The sequence below is a fragment of the Scyliorhinus torazame genome, chromosome 5, assembly GCF_047496885.1.
Source record: "Scyliorhinus torazame isolate Kashiwa2021f chromosome 5, sScyTor2.1, whole genome shotgun sequence".
NCBI classification, from domain to species: Eukaryota; Metazoa; Chordata; class Chondrichthyes; order Carcharhiniformes; family Scyliorhinidae; genus Scyliorhinus; species Scyliorhinus torazame.
The window spans coordinates 103,454,499-103,475,692 of NC_092711.1; the positions used below are offsets into that span (position 1 = coordinate 103,454,499).

The 21,194-nt window shown below is 46.0% G+C and overlaps 1 long non-coding RNA gene and 1 other non-coding gene across 2 annotated transcripts; one reads left to right on the forward strand and one right to left on the reverse strand.

The window, feature by feature from the left end:
- The first annotated feature begins 1,384 nt into the window (after positions 1-1,384).
- LOC140422672 (uncharacterized) lies at positions 1,385-15,738 on the forward strand. The gene is made up of 3 exons (XR_011947546.1): positions 1,385-1,518; positions 1,610-1,970; positions 14,751-15,738. It is a non-coding gene; the product is annotated as an uncharacterized lncRNA (long non-coding RNA).
- Positions 15,739-20,862: 5,124 nt separating this feature from the next.
- trnat-cgu (transfer RNA threonine (anticodon CGU)) lies at positions 20,863-20,934 on the reverse strand. Its single transcript has one exon. It is a non-coding gene; the product is annotated as a tRNA-Thr (tRNA).
- Positions 20,935-21,194: the final 260 nt, after the last annotated feature.

The window sequence follows — 21,194 nt, forward strand, 5'->3', positions numbered from 1 at the left end:
TGAAGTCGTACTGGGTGTTGTTGTAAGTTCCCTTAAAGAAGATTCACTCCTTGCATTCAAGCATTCAAGCCAGTGGGCTGAGGAGAATCTTTAGCTGTCTAGATTTAATGAATTGTGTTGGTGTTGGAGTGATTCAGGTGGATAGGCCCAGAGAAGTGTCATTCCATCGAATCCCTACAGAGCAGGGGAGGCCATTTGGTCTAACGAGTGTGCACCGACCCTCCGAAAGAGTACCCGACCTAGGCACACTCACCTGCCCTAGCTCGGTGACAGCGCACATTGATCGTGGCCAATGAACATATCCTTCACATCTTTGTGGGAGGAAACCGGAATGCCTGAGGAAACCCACTCAGACAAGGGGAGAGTGTGCTAAATCGACACGGTCACCCAAGGAATCGAACCCGGGTCCCTGGTACTGTGAGGTCCCTGGTACTGTGAGTTGGCACTGTACCAACTTGCCGACCCTTTCCTGTGCCCGCCCGCCCGCCCGCTCTCCCGCCCTTCCTCCTCAGCCCTGGCCTGGAGGCTGAGAGTCGCCCCGCTACTCCCATCGACGGCCTTTGGCCAGCGTCTCTTCGTCATCTCGCTGGCCATTATTTAATTTAGTATCACTGTGAACTGGTTCATGACATTATCGGGTGATTCCATTTCACAGACGAAAACTTCAATAACATGTCTTTTGTCCAGCAATAGCCACGATTTAATTCTAATTGTGATTCATTTCAGCAGAGCAGAATTGGGCTACTTGTTAGAGTTAGACTGGCAGTAATCTAACTGATTGCGCAGATGGTGAAGGAACACACGCCCTTCCTGGATTGGCAGAGGATGGGCAGCTCGACTTCACAAACTAACACAATATGAGGTTGGCCTACAGAATATATTACTTTTGATGCAGTATTCCATAGAGTAAGATCAGAAGGAAAATTGAAGCGGATTACTGGAGGCATCGACCCGGAAACAAAATCTGACATATTCACTCTCTGGTCAATTGTAGCCTTTATTTGTGATTGCACATTATTTCTGTCCGCCAGGAAGGTTAAAGGCAGCAAAGTATTCTGGACGGAAGAATGCCAATGCTACATACCCGGTTCCTAATTTCCTACTCTACTGAGTGCACTAAATCATCAATTAATCGACGATGATATTTTTCCAGATCCCTTCCAAAATAACCTTAAATACGTTCTTTGCTACTAGACTGCTCCGAAATTGGAGGACGTTACATTTCCCGTGAATCAAGGAGCGTAGGAGTCTTCATTAGAGCAGTGTAGATGTTGCGGCACCGACAATAACCAGAGCAATTCCTCACGTCCGCTGATGATGAGTGCCAGAACCGGATATGACGTTGGCGATATCACTTCCTTTTCTCTATCCGTTCAAAGCTGAGACATTTCAGTCTGCTGTGGTGCTCCTCACAGCTTCTGCCACAGTGGAGGAGAGGCTGATGCTCACATGGTGACCTGCTGACAGTGATGTCTATCCCGGGAACACTCTGTCTGCTTCTGTCCCTCTCTGTGATCTGTAAGTAGCCATGGAATCCGATAACAAAACCGGACTTTCATAGTTCCCTGTAGTGACCTGGAAATATTTAAATATTCAATTTTTCTTCCAGGCGACAGCGTTGGCGGTGATTCTGTGCACCAGGACAATCCGATCATGACGGTGAGGGAAGGGGGATTGGTAACACTGAATTGCAGTTTTACAACAGGTGATCAAAACCCTTACCTTTATTGGTATCGGCAACTTCCCGGTCAAACCCCAATAAACGTGTTGCTTATCACCCAATACGGTACCTCCGCAGCCGACTTCGCACAGGAACGATTCACGGCAGAGCTGAACACAGAGGAGAGCGCCGTTTGGCTGAGAATTTCTAACGCGGAGTTGTCAGATGGAGCCATGTATCACTGCGCTCTGAGACCCACAGCTGCACAGCTCCGTATGTGGCCCGTACAAAAACTGCAACACAGTGTTTGGTGAGAATAATATGTGACTGAACACCCGCCTCGTGATAGTCTGTATAGCGTTGTTATTATCGAGTGAGAATAGCCCCACAGGTAATCTACCATTAGCTGAGATCAGGGGACTAGGACTTTAGGGTTCTATAATGAAGAAATGTCAGTAGATTACCTGGGTTTTTTACTGGGTCAATTATTCGTACATTGTGTTTTAACTTTCACGTTTTCGCTTTTCACTGCACGCCAGTTTTGTATTTTCTCATCAGTTCTTTCATTCCGCTGAAAAGTGATGCAATTCCTGGAGCTGATGCAACTCCTTAATCAATTCAAACTTAATAATATGAGATACTGGACTTGCACATTCAGAGGTTACACAAGAATATTGATGCTATTCACGGAAGTCAACGATATTTGGAGAGAATATTTTTTTAAAAGCAATGATCAAGATGGGTCCTGCTGTGCCCAGTAGAATCTGCCCGCGTAGCTTTGCAAAACCAATATAACTGCATATTCTCACATATAGGTAAACACCGAGAGATCTCCACAGCCACTTCCAGATGCACACAGGGGCATGGAAACTTAAATATGTGCCTTCGAGTGCACGCTCTCAAACGCAGACTCAAAGGTACACAGACAGATGCATATCTGCACAGAGACCAACTGATAAAACTGTCTCTCTGGTCAATAAGAGATAAAACTGTCTGTCAGATCAATTGGAGATCAAATTGTCTCTTAGGTTAAATAAAGCTCAAACTGTCCCTCATGTCAATTAAGCATCGAATTTTCCCTCAATCCACTGAAATGTAAAACGTCTCTCAGATTAATCAGCGTCCAGTTGAGTATCTTGAATAGCTTTTGCTCAGTCTGGTCAGTCGGATATGGCATTAAAGCTTCTAGTTTCGAAATAAGCACTAGCTCTGGCCATGTTCTCAGCTCTGCACATTTGGTGTTCTACAGGAAATGACATGAGACCATTCGCTGGCCTTCCCATTTCTGCCACGCAGCAAGTGACATCAATGCTTTCTGATTGGATATTGTGAGGCCCAGAAATTCCCTCGCATTCCAGATTGGCATCAATGTGTCCGTGTCTTCCACATTTCACCCCTCCCCCACCCCTCACCCCCTTTTCACTATGGTCTGGGTGACATTCATTGTCGATTAAATGATTAGAATTTTAATTGGTAATAATTTCTGGTAATTGCTAATAATATCTCCACGAATTCGTGAGAAAATGACATAATTGATGTTTACCTAAAATCGAACTGTTCCTGCAACACGTTTGCAGTATTACCAAAAGAAGATCAGAAATAAGGAACCATTGGGAAATATATATTTACAAGAACGATATCGGAATTGATAATCAATATCTATGAGGAATCGTGATAGAGGGGTGGGTTGATTCTCCAGTAAAGTGATGACTGTGAGACAACTTGATGCGCATGAATCAAGAGTTTTACAGGTTTGTCATGGGGAACAGGGCTTCCCTTGTGGCGGACATAAATCTATGGGTCACACATTCAAGCATCACAAAAATACTAAATGGGGAAATCAAGAAAACTTTGTATCAGAGAATGGCTGGAATGTAGTGAAAAGTATTTTTTTGCTTACAGTTCAGACAGACCGTTCCGTACATGAAAAGAAAGTATATAATAGGGCAAACATAAAATACACAATGTAAATACATAGACACAGGCATCGGGCGAAGCATACAGGAGTGTAGTACTACTCAGTAGAGACGACACCACGAGGCGGGGTTTGGTGAATTGTGCAGCTTCACTCAAGGGGAAGTTGGTTGAAAGGATGATGGAAAAATGAACAGGAGGATACGTTGATGGAGTAAGATTATGAGTAAGGAGTCATGGATAAAACACCAGGCAACGATAAACCCCCACGTCAACTAGTTATGCCGAATGAAATATTCAATTTCCCTAAATAATGTCGAAGTTTCTGCAACATTTACTGGGATTTATTTTACGATCAGTTCACTTCAGTTTAACAATTGATGTTATTTTAACCGTGTGTTCCAGATCTGGGCGATGGGGATTTTGTTACCCAGCGGGATCCCGCCCTCACACAGACAGAGAGAGAAATGTCAATTTAACCTGCAACTCTTCCGGCGATGCTTATTCTGGTACCGACACTCTCCAGGCAGACAGGCCGAGTTTGCAGTTCGGGGGCACACGGACGGCAGTGGGGAATTTAAGGCGGATTTAGCACTGAACCTAATGTCTGATGCAGTCCAGCAGGCAGACACATTGTACCGATTGACCATCTCGGGACTCCGGCTGTTTGACGCCGCGGGCTCTTACAGTGGATTGAGCCTGATGGGAACGGGTGAAAGCCTCGAACAATAACCGCTGCTGGTTTCTGGGTCACAGCTGTTGTGAGGTGTTTATAAAAGCGGCTCATACCCTGTGCACATAAACTTCAAGCAGGGTCCAAATAAACACTATGGAAGAGCAGTCAGATCAACTATTTATTCCCTCTGTATTTGGCATTGACGATGGCAGATCAAAATGGACTGTTCTCCATTGCCAATAAAAATAAACTTCAGCCGGTTTCCTGAGACTAGTTATGTCGTTTAACCGCCACTTCAGACATCGTTCCTGGGAATGGGGCCAATAATATTGAAACCCAATTCCAGCCATTCCCTGCTACAAACATTTTCTTGACTTTCACATCGAGTATTTTTGTGATTCTTGAAACAGACTATTTCATTCGGCACAACTTGTTTATGTGGGGTTTTAATCATCGCCTGGTGTTTTTTCCACCACTTCTTACTCCTCAACTTACTCCACCAACGTTAAAATATAAGCCTGAATTTAAACAGAAGTATCTAAAGTGGAGACTATCGCAATAATTATATGAACTTGGTTTGAATATTTACCACTTGGACACACCATACTAAGACTGTAGAATATAAGCACCTTTGGACGGTTTGCTGCCATCTTGCGGAAGGCACCAGATTTTCCACCGGCACGTTTTCCGTCAATTCCGAGAACTGTTGAAGAATTTGTTTCTCAAGTCATCCAAAAGGCAATGCAGACCGGCTCAATATCGTTTACTTTAGTGTAATTGGGCCGCCCTGTCTATATTTATATTCCAACTATCTCTGTTTATACTGCACTAACACGATTCTCAGCAACACGAGAACCTTGACCATGTTGATATTTCACCAAAATCTGCGCCTGTGAATATTACAGAGTGCACCATGCTCTCACTGCTCTCTCAAGACTCAATCATGTATACTTCCTGCTCTGTGGAAAATCACCAACGTTACAAATCTCTTTATATTTGTAATTGTGAATTTCACGCAAATCCTTAGATCACCACCAATTCCTGGTTCCGGCTAATATTCGTCGAGAAATTCTCTCTCTATGATTATTTTAATACATAGGAAAGTACAGCAGTTGCCTCTTATATTCCCTCTGAAATAGTTGGGCATCATTGCGCCAGACCGATCAGCATTGTGGATGAATCTACACCACATTGGCTGCAGCAATTACAGAAGGCAGTTTACCACCACCTTCTCAATGGCAATTACAGATAGGCAATGAAAGCTGGGCTAGCCAGCGATGCCCACTTATTATGAATGAATGGAATGCACAGTTCAATATATTTCGTCTTGTAAATGATAACTTCATGTCTCTCATTACTTTTACAATTGCAACTTAAATTTTAGGTTTGATGTCAAACATTATCTGGTTCAGGACGCCTATTTTCTTTAACCGTGACTCTAGGTCTCTTCGAAGGTTGTTGTAAGGATCTTTGGGAGTTGGACTCAGAGAGAAACCCAACACAGTCATCTCCTCTTTCAGACAACAGGTCCCGACCCCAGAAGCCAAAAGCAGTACGGTTTTCCCCAAAAAGCAGAGGGAGAGATCTCCAAAGTAATACAGAGTTTGCTTGATCAAGGCGTACTCCAATCAGTAGACTCCACGAATAACACACCAATTTTGTCCGTCAGGAAACCCGATGGATCATGGTGACTGACCATTTATTACCGGGAACTGAACAAAGTAACTCCAGTAGCAGCCCCCACCGTAGCCACGAGTCCCGAAACCATGCTCAAACAGGGACTCCAGTCAAAATTTCTTTCGGTTTTGGACATTAGCAATGGCTTTTGGTCCATTCCATTGGATAAAGCGTGCCAGTACAAATTCGCATTTACATTCCAGGGACAACAATACACGTGAATGTGCATTCCACAAGGCATCCACAACTCCCCCTCCATTTTCCACCGACAGCTGGCAAATTTTTCCTGACTCGATTGTCTGGTCCAGTATGTAGATGACTTGCTACTACAGACAGACACAAAGGGAGAACGCCATGACCAAGCACGCCTCGTGGCATACGCCTTACGCATGTTAGATCCTGTCGAGCAAGGATTTTCTGTCTGCGAAAGGCTGCTCACAGTTTTTTGGGCAGTACAGTACTTCGCCTACATTACAGGACTCAACCCCATCACCATGCTCACTGAACACACCCCAACACAACTATTATTAGGCGGTCGACTTAAAGGTGGCACAGTCAGCCAAATCCGCGCAGCCCATTGGACCCTTCTTTTACAGGGACGGGACATTACAGTTAAAAGAACCAAGACTCACACTTTCCCAGCCGATAATTTGCAATATGCAGGTACCCCACATGAGTGTGAGATCATCAGCACACAACACAACACTGGCCCATTTATACCTAAGTCAGTTCCCAGAAAAGCAGGTAATACACCCCAGAGACCCCAGCCCACAGACACGTGCCCACCCCTGAAAATTTATGTGAATGGCTCCTCCACAGTTTTGAATGGAAAGAGAATCACCGGTTGTGGCATTTATCTAGAGGACACGCAGGGACGCGCCCGAGATGAGATTTCATTAAAGTTGCCAGGACATCTAGGCTCGCAGGCAGCAGAGCTGGCAGCCACAGCGTATATTGTTGATCACCCTGACTCGTTTCCGACCCCAGCAGACATATATTCAGACAGTTTATATGTCTGTAATAGTTCAACAGAATTCCTACCCCTGTGGGAAACTAGAGGATTTGTTTCCGCAGACGGAAAGCCCCTACCCTCAGCCCCATTACTCGAGCATATCCTAGAGACAGCTAAAGATAGGAAATATGACATAATTAAGGTTCGCAGTCATCACCGCTATTTCCCCCCTTGTAACGTTAAAGCAGACGCCCTAGCGAAGGCAGGGTCCAGGCATGGTTACTTTTGGAATCCCCCCCCACCGAGAGCACCCCAGTACACGCGGTTCAGGTCTCACAGACTAACATTCAGGATCTAGCAAAAGCCCAAAAAGACGAACAAAAGCTCAGGGTGGTTTTAAAAGGGACCTTCCCAGCCCCGTACGATAAGTTTAAGAGCACAATCACCACACATCACGGTGTGATTTTGAAAGGAGGCATTTATGTAGTTCTCTGCCAGGACAGGAACCAGATTATTTGTCAGTTCCATGACAATCATGGACACCAAGGCATTTAACCCACCCTAACCCATCTCAAACCTCTCTGCTGGTGGCCTGATTTAAAAGCCGATTTTACACAGTTTCGTGTGATCAGTTTCGGGAGCGGCCACAGGGAGCAAGTGATGCTGGGAGAGGTAAGTACTGTGTAAAAACTTCCTTACCTTGCAGGTCAGCTGTTAGTTTCGTGTGATCAGTTTCGGGAGCGGCCACAGGGAGCAAGTGATGCTGGGAGAGGTAAGTACTGTGTAAAAACTTCCTTACCTTGCCGGTCAGCTGTTAGTTTCGTGTGATCAAATTCGGGAGCGGCCACAGGGAGCAAGTGGTGCTGGGAGACGTAAGTACTGTGTAAAAACTTCCTTACCTTCAAGGTCAGCTGTTAGTTTCGTGTGATCATTTTCGGGAGCGGCCACAGGGAGCAAGTGGTGCTGGGAGAGGTAAGTACTGTGTAAAAACTTCCTTACCTTGCAGGTCAGCTGTTAGTTTCGTGTGATCAGTTTCGGGAGCAGGCCTATTGGCTGACTGTAAATCAGGAAGGATACAAAAGGTGTGGCTGAAGTGCCTTTTAGAAACAGAGTGCTGGAAGCAAACAGAGTGTATCTGAGTTTGGGTAAGGCTGAGTTCGGGTAAGAGGTGAGTGAGGGCTGTGTTTTTTTTTTGGAGTTTGGTGTTTGGGGTTGAGTTTCCTCCCCCCCCCCCCCCCCCCCCCCAAAAAAAAAAAAACAATTGATTAAGTAAATTAATTAACTGGTTAAGGGAATTTGGTGCTCGCCTCAAGGAGGTGCAGAGAAGCAGACCTGTGAGGGAGTCTCGGGAGCAATTACATCACAGCCAGCAGGTAAGTGATTGGCTTGTGACTGGTAAGTGATTTCTTTTATCTTTTCTCTCTTTGACTTTCTCTTAGCTGTGTAGAGTAGTTCAAATTTAACTTCCGGTTTAAGTCATGGCAGGAGAGCTCAGACCCGTGTCATGCTCCTCTTGTGAGATGTGGCAATTCAGGGACCCTTCTGGTGTCCCTGACTCCTTCATCTGCAAGAAGTGTGTCCAACTGCAGCTCCTGTTAGACCGCTTGACGGCTCTGGAGCTGCGGATGGACTCACTTTGGAGCATCCGCGATGCTGAGGAAGTTGTGGATAGCACATTCAGTGAGTTGGTCACACCGCAGATTAAAATTACTAAGGCAGATAGGGAATGGGTGACCAACAGACAGAGGAAGAGTAGTAAGGCAGTGCAGGGATCCCCGGCGGTCATCTCCCTCCAAAACAGATTTACCGTTTTGGAAACTGTTGGGGGAGATGGCTCACCAGGGGAAGGTGGCAGCAGCCAGGTTCATGGCACCGTGGCTGGGTCTGCTGCACAGAAGGGCGGGAAAAAGAGTGGCAGAGCTATAGTGATAGGGGATTCAATTGTAATGGGAATAGCAGGCGTTTCTGCGGACGCAAACGAGAATCCAGGTTGGTATGTTGCCTCCCTGGTGCAAGGATCAAGGATGTCTCGGAGCGGCTGCAGGGCATTCTGGAGGGAGAGGGTGAACAGCCAGCTGTCGTGGTGCATATAGGCACCAACGATATATGTAAAAAACGGGATGAGGTCCTACAAGCTGAATGTAGGGAGTTAGGAGTTAAACTAAAAAGAAGGACCTCAAAGGTAGTAATCTCAGGATTGCTACCAGTGCCACGTGATAGTCAGAGTAAGAATGACAGGATAGCTAGGATGAATACGTGGCTTGAGAGATGGTGCAAGAGGGAGGGTTTCAAATTCCTGGGACATTGGGACCGGTTCTGGGGGAGGTGGGACCTGTACAAATCGGACAGTCTGCATCTGAGTGGGACCGGAACCAATGTTCTCGGGGGTATGTTTGCTAGTGCAGTTGGGGAGGGTTTAAACTAATCTGGCAGAGGGATGGGAACCAATGTAGGAAGTCAGTGGGGACGGAAAAAAAAGGCAGGAAGGGAGAGTGTGTAAAGCATGACCAGAGAAAGCAGGGCAGAGAGCAAGGAAAGTCTACATTAAACTGCATTTATTTCAATGCAAGAGGCCTGACGGGCAAAGCGGATTAACTCAGGGCATGGATGGGCACATGGAACTGGGATATTATAGCTATGACTGAAACATGGCCAAGGGAGGGGCAGGACTGGCAGCTCAATGTTCCGGAGTACAGATGCTATAGAAAGGATAGAACAGGAGGTAAGAGAGGAGGGGGAGTGGTGTTTATGATTAGGGAGAACATCACAGCAGTACTTAGAGGGGATATATCCGAGGGTTCGCCCACTGAGTCTATATGGGTGGAACTGAAAAATAAGAAGGGAGAGATTACCTTGATTGGACTGTACTACAGGCCCCCAAATAGTCAGCGGGAAATTGAGGAGCAAATATGTCAGGAGATTACAGATAGCTGCAAGAAAAATAGGGTGGTAATAGGGGACTTTAACTTTCCCAACATTGACTGGGACAGCCACAGCATTAGGGGCTTGGATGGAGGGAAATTTGTTGAGTGTATTCAGGAGGAATTTCTCATTCAGTATGTGGATGGACCGACTAGAGAGGGGGCAAAACTTGACCTCGTCTTGGGAAATAAGGAAGGGCAAGTGACAGAAGTGTTAGTGAGGGATCACTTTGGGACAAGTGACCGTAACTCCATTAGTTTTATGATAGCTATGGAGAATGATAGGTCTGGCCCAAGAGTTAAAATTCTTAATTGGGGCAAGGCCAATTTTGATGGTATCAGACAGGAACTTTCAGAGGTAGATTGGGGGAGACTGTTGGCAGGCAAAGGGACGGCAGGTAAATGATAGGCTTTTTAAAATGTGTTAACCAGGGTTCAGGGTAAGCACATCCCCTTTAGAGTGAAGGGCAAGGCTGGTAGAAGTAGGGAACCCTGGATGACTCGAGATAATGAGACTCTGGTCAAAAAGAAGAAGGAGGCATATGACGTACATAAACAACTGGGATCAAGTGGATCCCATAAAGAGTATAGAGATTGTCGAAATAGAGTTAAGAGGGAAATCAGGAGGGCAAAAAGGGGACATGAAATTGTTTTGGCAAATAATGCAAAGGAGAATCCAAAGAGCTTCTACAGATACATAAGGGAAAAAGAGTAACTAGGGACAGAGTAGGGCCTATTAAGGATCAACAAGGACATCTATGTGCAGAGCCACAAGAGTTGGGTGAGATACTGAATGAATATTTCTCATCGGTATTCACGGTGGAGAAAGGCATGGATGTTAGGAAACTAAGGGAAATAAATAGTGATGTCTTGAGAAGTGTGCATATTACAGAGGAGGAGGTGCTGGAAGTCTTAAAGCGCATCAAGGTAGATAAATCCCCGGGACCTGATGAAATGTATCCCAGGATGTTGTGGGAGACTAGGGAAGAAATTGCGGGTCCCCTAACAGAGATATTTGAATCATTGGCAGCCACAGGTGAGGTGCCTGAAGATTGGAGAGTAGCGAATGTTGTGCCCTTGTTTAAAAAGGGCAGCAGGGAAAAGCCTTGGAACTACAGACCGGTGAGCCTAACGTCTGTAGTAGGTAAGTTGCTAGAAGGTATTCTGAGAGACAGGATCTACAAGCATTTAGAGAGGCAAGGACTGATTCAGGGCAGTCAGCATGGCTTTGTGCGTGGAAAACCATGTCTCACAAATTTGATTGAGTTTTTTGAGGGGGTGACCAAGAAGGTAGATGAGGGCAGTGCAGTAGACGTTGTCTACATGGACTTTAGCAAAGCCTTTGACAAGGTACCGCATGGTAGGTTGTTGCAGAAGGTTAAAGCTCATGGGATCCAGGGTGAGGTTGCCAATTGGATTCAAAATTGGCTGGACGACAGAAGTGGTTGTAGAGGATTGTTTTTCAAACTGGAGGCCTGTGACCAGTGGTGTGCCTCAGGAATCGGTGCTGGGTCCACTGTTATTTGTGATTTATATTAATGATTTGGATGAGATTTTAGGAGGCATGGTTAGTAAGTTTGCAGATGACACCAAGATTGGTGGCACAGTGGATAGTAAAGAAGGTTATCTAGGATTCCAACGGGATCTTGATCAATTAGGCCAGTGGGCCGACGAATGGCAGATGGAGTTTAATTTAGATAAATGTGAGGTGATGCATTTTGGCAGATCGAATCAGGCCAGGACCTACTCAGTTAATGGTATGGCGTTGGGGAGAGTTATAGAACAAAGAGATCTAGGCGTACAGGTTCATAGCTCCTTGAAGGTGGAGTCGCAGGTGGACAGGGTGGTGAAGAAGGCATTCGGCATGCTTGGTTTCATTGGTCAGAACATTGAATACAGGAGTTGGGACGTCTTGTTGAAGTTGTACAAGACATTGGTACAGCCACACTTGGAATACTGTGTGCAGTTCTGGTCACCCTATTATAGAAAGGATATTATTAAACTAGAAAGAGTGCAGAAAAGATTTACTAGGATGTTACCGGGACTTGATGGTTTGAGTTATAAGGAGAGGCTGGATAGACTGGGACTTTTTTCCCTGGAGCGTAGGAGGCTTAGGGGTGATCTTTTCGAGGTCTATAAAATAATGAGGGGCATAGATAAGGTAGATAGTCAACATCTTTTCCCAAAGGTAGGGGAGTCTAAAACTAGAGGGCATAGGTTTAACGTGAGAGGGGAGAGATTCAGAAGGGCCCAGAGGGGCAATTTCATCACTCAGAGGGTAGTGAGTGTCTGGAATGTGCTGCCAGAGGTAGTAGTAGAGGCGGGTACAATTGTGTCTTTTAAAAAGCATTTAGATAGTTACATGGGTAAGATGGGTATAGAGGGTTATGGGCCAAGTGCGGGCAACTGGGACTAGCTTAATGGTAAAAACTGGGCGGCATGGACTGGTTGGGCCGAAGGGCCTGTTTCCATGCTGTAAACTTCTATGGTTCTATGATTCTACTCACTACATTGAAAATTGCTTGATCTGTGCCCAGAACAATCTGGTCAGATATGCACGAGAGGCTCAGCTTAGTCACACCCGCCCCGTTAACTGGACGAATTTGCAGATAGATTATATAGGACCCCTACCCCCCTGCAGAAATGGTTTTAAGTATGTGTTGGTGGTCATCGACACCTTCACAAAATGCGTGGAAGCTTGTCCATCTAGGAAGAATATGGCCAAAACAACAACTAACATCCTAACACAGCACATCTTTACAAGATGGGGCCTCCCACGCAGAATAGAGTCCAATCAAGGCTCCCATTTTACAGGACGAGTAAAGAAAAACATCCTCACAATTTTCGGAATTAGGCAGAAATTTCACATTGCATACCACCCCCAGTCAAGCGGCATTGTAGAGAGGATGAACAGAACTCTAAAAGCCACTCTCAGGAAAATGGTGCATCAAAACAACAGCACCTGGGACTCAGTTCTCCCCTTTGCACTGATGTTCATAAGAAACAGTAAGAAGTTTTACAACACCAGGTTAAAGCCCAACAGGTTTGTTTCGATGTCACTAGCTTTCGGAGCGCTGCTCCTTCCTCAGGCTCCTTCCTGAGGAAGGAGCAGCGCTCCGAAAGCTAGTGACATCGAAACAAACCTGTTGGACTTTAACCTGGTGTTGTAAAACTTCTTACTGTGCTCACCCCAGTCCAACGCTGGCATCTCCACATCATGTTCAGAAGAAACATGGTATCCACGTCCACAGGATACACCCCCCACAATCTCATGACCGGACGCCCCATGAAAGGGACAGAGTATTTATTAGGACTGGATTTGGCCAGCCCCGCAATCACCGCCCTCACGAATGAAAATGCTGTACAGCAGCTTATTGAGAACATAAAGGCAGCCCAGCACGCAGCAGCTGTGAGACTTGGGACCAGGAGGAAACAAAGCAAGGCTTGTTTCGATAAAACGGTACACGCCACCGAGTTTGTAGTAGGACAGCAAGAGATGCTTTCCCTATACAACCCCAGTTCATTCCTTTCCCCAAAATTTTCTGGACCGTACTCCATTTCGGACAAAGTCAGCCCTTCGGTATACAAGATCACATATCCCAATGGCAAGTTTGCATGGTTTCACATAAACCAGCTTAAGGCTTATGGCTCGCAGAACAACCATGCACACCACATCTCGCTTGCAGCAGCAGATGAGCACACCCGCCCACAGATGACACATTCCTACCCTCCCGCAGACAGTCCAGCACGTCCTCAGACACAACTTCAACTCCACCCCCAGAAGCACGACTCCGCCTCTCCCTGCCTTCAACCAGCAGCGACAGCGACAGTGATAGCGATAGCAATGATGACAGCCACAGCACACCACGTTATGAATACACCCCTCCACAAAGCCCCACTCCCAGCATGATTCCAGTGATCCCTTCAAAATCACATACATCAAAGCCCCTGACCCAGACCCACCGCCCGACGCTTACAGATTAAAACCTAGTAGCTCCAACCTCGACACACGATTCTGGCACCGAGACAGTTCGTTCATGCTCATCCAGAATGATGAGATGGACCCCAATTCGCCCCAAGCAGCTTTAGCCAAAGTACTCCAGTCAAGAGTATGGCAGCCGGGAGAAGATGATGACATAGAGTTTGACTCCCACCAAACGAATCCCTTTGCGACCCTATTCGCAACTGAGCAATGAGCTGTCCACATGATGGTAAAAAGGAACCGATGGAGAGATACGGTGTCCTTTCGGTTGGAACCTGCACCATGTTTGTAATGTATATTTGTTCGTTTAATGTACATGTTAAATGTTGCTTGTGAATTTAAATGTTTCATGACCCCATGCCACGTCTTGATGCAGGCAGGACTACCCAATGGCTGTTAATGGAACACGTTTGTCAACAGACAACGGTTCAGAGGAACTAGTTTGGCAACAGACACCACTCATAGCAACTCTTCTGATTCAATTACGAGAGGCAGCCCCCACGACGACCACATTCTTACCCATTCCTGCCGGTTGCTCAGGCAGTGGAGAAACGACACTGGTTTCCGCCCAGCCTGAGGACCCCCCTCTGGACAGCTACGCTCGGGTAGACCACAAACGGCACTGATCATCGTCCTACCCGGGGATTCCCCCCATTTCTTACCGGCACCCCATTTTGGCTTGTTACGTTCAAAATTCTTTTGTTTGTTTCTGGCGACCCTTAGTTTGCTTCCGTATGCTATTTACATTCTCAAACACTAGGATGGTAGATCGCACAGGCTGCGAGGCGGCTCGCACTGTGTCAGTCTTTTTCTCGGATGTCTTGTCCAAAGATTCGGTTTAAAAAAAAGAAAATGAGGGAGTCACAGATGGTGACCAATTATAATGGGTAATTGCCAACAAAGGACAGACAGACAGACATACGAGCTCTTAAGCAAGATAATAACAGATATTATGCTTGTGTCCATAGATCTCCAGAACCTCAGGAACCCCAGAGGAAGAAAAAGAAGAAGACAGAAAAAAGGAAAGATGAAGACAACTTTCGCGTTTTTCACCTGGATCTTCCCGGGACCCCTTCAGTTGCACATGGACGTTACCCCCCTAACCCCTACCACACAGACCGTGAATGATTCCCATCCCTGCCATACACGGTACCCTGAGATAGTTAACCCCGAGATAGTTACCCCCGAGACAGTTACTGATACCCCGACCTGGTGTGACAAGTTTATCACCTGGTATTCACTATCTTACATAGTAGAAGCACTCTTAGTACTGGAAATACTCTGCAGTGTTGTGCAGACACATCAACTCAGGAAAAGGCGAAGGAGAGCCTCCCGCTCTCGCACCCCGGTATACACGTTTAGGTCCCCTATTTTCGGACTTCACCAAACCCCCCAACCCCTCGAGTGAATTAAAGTGCATCCGTTTATCTTTATGTGTGTTTTGTTCGTTCAATAAAGAAATGTAAACCTCTGTGCTTGACTGCCAAGCCAGAGGAACTTGTGTTGCTGCTATTTGTACAGTTTAAAGTGTTCTCGATTTTTTATTTATTGTTTGAGTGAGGATAGTTTATTGAGGATAGTTAGGGTTCCAGTTTTTTATTTTGTAATGCATGCCTGAATGTCATAGCACCCCGTAGAGTTTTATAATGATGTGTACATGTAAAATGATTTTAGGTTAAAAATTGTGATTCATAGGATAGGGCAGTGTAGAGCCAGTGAAGTGCTTATGGGTGCCCCGCTTGGTCAGAGAACGAAGGCGCCATGGTAATGTGATCCTTCGCGCTTCGCATTGAGGATCACAAGGAGGGTGTGTAGCCATCTGGGATGGCCACTTCTCGATTACAAAATGGACACTTTGCAAAGGTTGCAGGGAAAATGGACAATACGGAGAAAACAAACAGGTGAAATGAAAATCGCTTATTGTCACAAGTAGGTTTCAAATGAAGTTATGGTGAAAAGCCCCTAGTCGCCACATTCTGGCTCCTCTTCGGGGAGGCTGGTACGGGAATTGAATCGTGCTGCTGGCCTGCCTTGGTCTGCTTTAAAAGACAGCTATTTAGCCCTGTGCTAAACCATCCCCTAGGTTCAGGTTCAGGGTTTGTTTGTTTATTGGAGCCGCAGCTCCCAGAGAAGACCAAAACTGTAGGCCCATTAGCATACTAATGGCCCATCTCCAGGAACAAAAGAGTAACATTTGAGTAACCGATACTAAGGCAGACACCCCGGCGCCAGAGGAGACCTGAACAAAGCAGGCCAACGGCCACCTAGGACACGCCCAGACATCAGGGCACCCATTCCTTTATTGGATGAAATCCATAGGAACGATCCAGAAACGGCCCAATTGATTGGGGCCAAGTTCAAGGCCCGCTAGTTCAAGGCCCGCTCAAAAGAGAACTCTTTTGTAAGAAGAAACTCCTAAGAGAGAATCGTTCTCTTGGATCCGGCTCTCACTGAGGAGAGACCTGTCCAACGGCTGCAACAGAAACAAGTAAGTCCAAGGTCAACACACGCTACCAGACAGACGACCTTAGCTGTTATCCCGTACCAGTTCCACCCCAGCAGCCTCAGAACCAAACAACGGCCATTGGTCCTCTGACTGAGTGGGCGCCCGAAGCTGCTTTAGCTGTAGTGATAGTTTAGTTATATTTGGGCATGAGTATATTTAACTGTGTGTGTAAATAAATAAGCATTTGACTTTGAAGTAACTAACTGGTGTATCGAGTCTTTCGGTTTCTGTCTTGGTCTGCAGTCTCTGTGAATATAAAAACCTAACGGTAACTTCCTGTTTTTCAGTTTTTCAAAAAAAAAAGTGACGTCAGAGGGAAGCTGTGATCTGATTGGTTGATAGCAAATCTGCCCCAAATTTTAAAACAAATCACTGCTAAACTCGTAAACTTAAATTAAACTAATTAATTAATTAGTGATGGCTGGTCAGGTGATGTGCTTGAGCTGCTTGATGTGGGAGCTGGCAGATCCCATTGAGAGCTGCAGCGACTACATCTGCAGTAAGTGTTGGCTGCTCGAAGAGCTCCGGCTCAGAGTTGATGAGCTGGAGTCTGAGCTTCAAACACTGAGGCACATCCGGGAGGGGGAGACTTACCTGGACACTGTGTTTCAGGATGCAGTCACACCTGTCAGAGTAAGTAGTTTAAATCCTGCCAGTGGCCAGGGACAGCAGGGTGTGACTGCAAGTCAGGCAGGTAAAGGGAACCAGCAGTCAGGAACCCAGGAGCCTCAGCCCTTGACCCTGTCCAACAGGTATGAGGCACTTGCTCCCTGTGTGGATGGCGAACAGGGCTGCAGGAAGGATGAGTCAGCTGACCAAGGCACCATGGTTCAGCAGGCCATTCAAGGGGAGTGAGTAAATAGGCAAGTTGTAGTTGTAGGGGATTCTATTATCAGGGGGATAGATAGTGTCCTTTGTGAGCAGGATAAAGAGTCCCGCATGGTATGTTGTCTGCCCGGTGCTAGGGTGTGGGACATCTCTGACCGGCTTGAAAGGAACTGGAGAGGGAGGGGGAGGATCCAGTTGTTGTGGTCCATGTCGGTACCAACAACATAGGCAAGTCTAGGAAAGAGGACCTGTTTAGAGATTATAAAGAGCTAGGATTCAAATTTTAAAACAGGTCCTCAAGGGTCATAATCTCCGGATTACTGCCCGAGCCATGTGCAAATTGGCATAGGGAGGCAAGAATAAGGGAAGTTAACACGTGGCTGAAAGAGTGGTGTGGGAAAGAGGGGTTCCTTTTCATGGGACACTGGCATCAGTTGTGGGACACGGGGGACCTATACCGTTGGGATGGTCTCCACCTGAACTGAGCTGGGACCAGTGTTCTGGCGAAAAGAGTAAATAGGGTGGTCAATAGGACTTTAAACTAGAGATTGGGGGGGGGGGGGGGAGGGGAAGTCAGGGAACCAAGAGGTGAAGTAATCAGTGGGAAGCGTAGCTGCTTAGGAATACAAAAAAGCACGAAAAGACAAAACTCAGGTGAGGTTACGATAGTCCCCATCCCACAAAATATGACACAGTGTATGGAAAGGCTCAGTAAACCAAGGTCCACCACACTAAGAAAACAAAAAGGGACGGTCAATAGAGAATTAAAGATGCTATATTTAAATGCGCGCAGTGTACGGAACAAGGTAGACGAGCTTGTGGCCCAGATTCTGACTTGCAGGTATGATGTGGTAGGCATCACAGAGACGTGGTTGCAGGGGGTTCAGGACTGGCATTTAAACATCCAGGGATTCACAATCTATCGAAAAGACAGAGAGGTGGGCAGAGGGGGCGGGGTTGCCTTGTTAATTAGGAATGAAATTAAATCAATAGCACTAAACGACATTGGGTCAGATGGTGTGGAGTCTGTGTGGGTAGAGCTGAGGAACGACAAAGGCAAAAAAAACATAATGGGAGTTATGTACAGGCCTCCTAACAGTGGTCAGGACTGGGGGCACAAAATGCACCACGAAATAGAAAGTGCATGTCAGAAAGGCAAGGTCACAGTGATCATGGGGGACTTCAATATGCAGGTGGACTGGGTAAATAATGCTGCCAGTGGACCCAAGGAAAGGGAATTCATTGAATGTTTACAGGAGGGCTTTTTGGAACAGCTTGTGATGGAGCCCAGGAGGGACCAGGCCATTCTGGACTTCGTGTTATGTAATGAGCCAGACTTGATTAAAGGTCTTAAAGTAAGGGAACCCTTAGGAGGCAGTGATCATAATATGGTAGAATTCAATCTCCAATTTGAAAGAAAGAAGGTAGAATCAGATGTAAAGGTGTTACAGTTAAATAAAGGTAACTACAGGGGCATGAGGGAGGAACTGACGAAAATCGACTGGGAGCAGAGCCTAGTGGGAAAGACAGTAAACAGCAATGGCAGGAGTTTCTGGGAGTAACTGAGGACACAGTACAGAGGCTCATCCCAAAGAAAAGAAAGGTTATCAGAGGGGGGATTAGGCAGCCATGGCTGACAAAGGAAGTTAGGGAATGCATCAAAGCAAAAGAGAAAGCCTATAATGTGGCAAAGAGTAATGGGAAGTCAGAAGATTGGGAAGGCTACAAAAACAAACAGATGATAACAGAGAGAGAAATAAGGAAAGAGAGGATCAATTATGAAGGTAGGCTAGCCAGTAACATTAGGAATGATAGTAAAAGTTTCTTTAAATACATTAAAAACAAACAGGAGGCAAAGGTTGACATTGGGCCGCTCCAAAATGACGCTGGTAATCTAGTGATGGGAGACAAGGAAATAGCTGAGGAACTAAATAAGTACTTTGCGTCAGTCTTCACAGTAGAAGACATGAGTAATATCCCAACAATTCCGGAGAGTCAGGGGGCAGAGTTGAATATGGTAGCCATCACAAAGGAGAAAGTGCTAGAGAAACTAAGAGGTCTATAAATTGATAAATCTCCAGGCCCAGATGGGCTACATCCTAGAGTTCCAAAGGAGATAACTGAAGAAATAATGGATGCGTTAGTTATGATCTTTCAAAAGTCACTGGAGTCAGGGAAAGTCCCAGAGGAGTGGAAAATCGCTGTTGTAACCCCCCTGTTCAAGAAGGGAATAAGGAAAAAGATGGAAAATTATAGGCCAATTAGCCTAACCTCGGTTGTTGGCAAGATTCTAGAATCCATTGTTACGATGAGATTTCTAAATTCTTGGACGTGCAGGGTCGGATTAGGACAAGTCAGCATGGATTTAGTAAGGGGAGGTCATGCCTGACAAACCTGTTAGAGTTCTTTGAAGGGATAACAAATAGGTTAGACCAAGGAGAGCCAATGGATGTTATCTATCTTGACTTCCAAAAGGCCTTTGATAAGGGCCCATGGTATTCGAGGCAAGGTGCTAATATGGATTGACGATTGGCTGTCAGGCAGAAGGCAGAGAGTTGGAATAAAAGGTTCTTTCTCGGAATGGCAACCGGTGGCGAGTGGTGTCCCGCAGGGTTCAGTGTTGGGGCCACAGCTGTTCTCTTTAGATATTAACGATCTAGATGATGGGACTGGGGCATTCTGGCTAAGTTTGCCGATGATACAAAGATAGGTGGAGGGGCAGGTAGTATGGAGGAGGTGGGGAGGCTGCAGAAAGATTTAGACGGTTTAGGAGAGTGGTCCAAGAAATGGCTGATGAAATTCAACGTGGGCAAGTGCGAGGTCTTGCACTTTGGAAAAAAGAATAGAGGCATGGACGATTTTCTAAACGGTGACAAAATTCATAATCCTGAAGTGCAAAGGGACTTGGGAGTCCTAGTCCAGGATTCTCTAAAGGTAAACTTGCAGGTTGAGTCCGTAATTAAGAAAGCAAATGCAATGTTGTCATTCATCTCAAGAGGCTTGGAATATAAAAGCAGAGATGTACTTCTGAAACTTTATAAAGCATTAGTTAGGCCCCATTTAGAATACTGTGAGCAATTTTGGGCCCCACACCTCAGGAAGGACATACTGGCACTGGAGCGGGTCCAGCGGAGATTCACACGGATGATCCCAGGAATGGTAGGCCTAACATACGATGAACGTCTGAGGATCATGGGATTATATTCATTGGAGCTTAGGAGGTTGAGGGGAGATCTAATAGAAACTTACAAGATAATGAATGACTTAGATAGGGTGGATGTAGGGAAGTTGTTTCCATTAGCAGGGCCTTCCACAGCCTTAGAATAAAAGGGAGTCACTTTAGAACAGAGATGAGGAGAAATTTCTCCTGTGAAATTCATTGCCACAGAGGGCGGTGGAGGCCGGGACGTTGAGTGTCTTTAAGACAAAAGTTGATAAATTCTTGATTTCTCGAGGAATTAAGGGCTATGGAGAGAGCGGGTAAATGAGGTTGAAATCAGCCATGATTGAATGGTGGAGTGGACTCGATGGGCCGAATGGCCTTACTTCCACTCCTATGTCTTATGGTTTGCACCTTGTGGCGGTCTCGAAAGACACCTGGCAACTCGAGAGCAAACGTAATTAGAATTAAAGAAGGCGACCATATTGACCGCCATATTCAGAGCCAACGAAAGAAATAAACATTTAGCAACAGGATCGAGGGTGAATTAGCACAAAGAGCGCAAGGCAGCCTAGCAACTGCACCGAGGAACGGACGGGATTCGAACCCGCGGTCTTCGGTTTACGAGACCAACGCCTTTCCTCTTGGCCACCGCACCGCGTGCAACGGAAGAGTGTCAATTGCACTGTGAGTTGTTACCATTTGGAGTCTGGGGCCAAAATTGACGAGAGAAGAAGAATCAGTAGAACATTTAAAAAGATATTGTCAGAACTTGAGAACGGGAAACAACCGTGATTTAAATGCAAGGTGAAAAATGCAATAGAAATACCTCTTACAAATAGGTGCAGGTAGCGTCAGTTGAATCTTGTCCCTTCCCGCCCCTCCGACACTATATTGTTCTCAGCGAGTTGAGCAGTG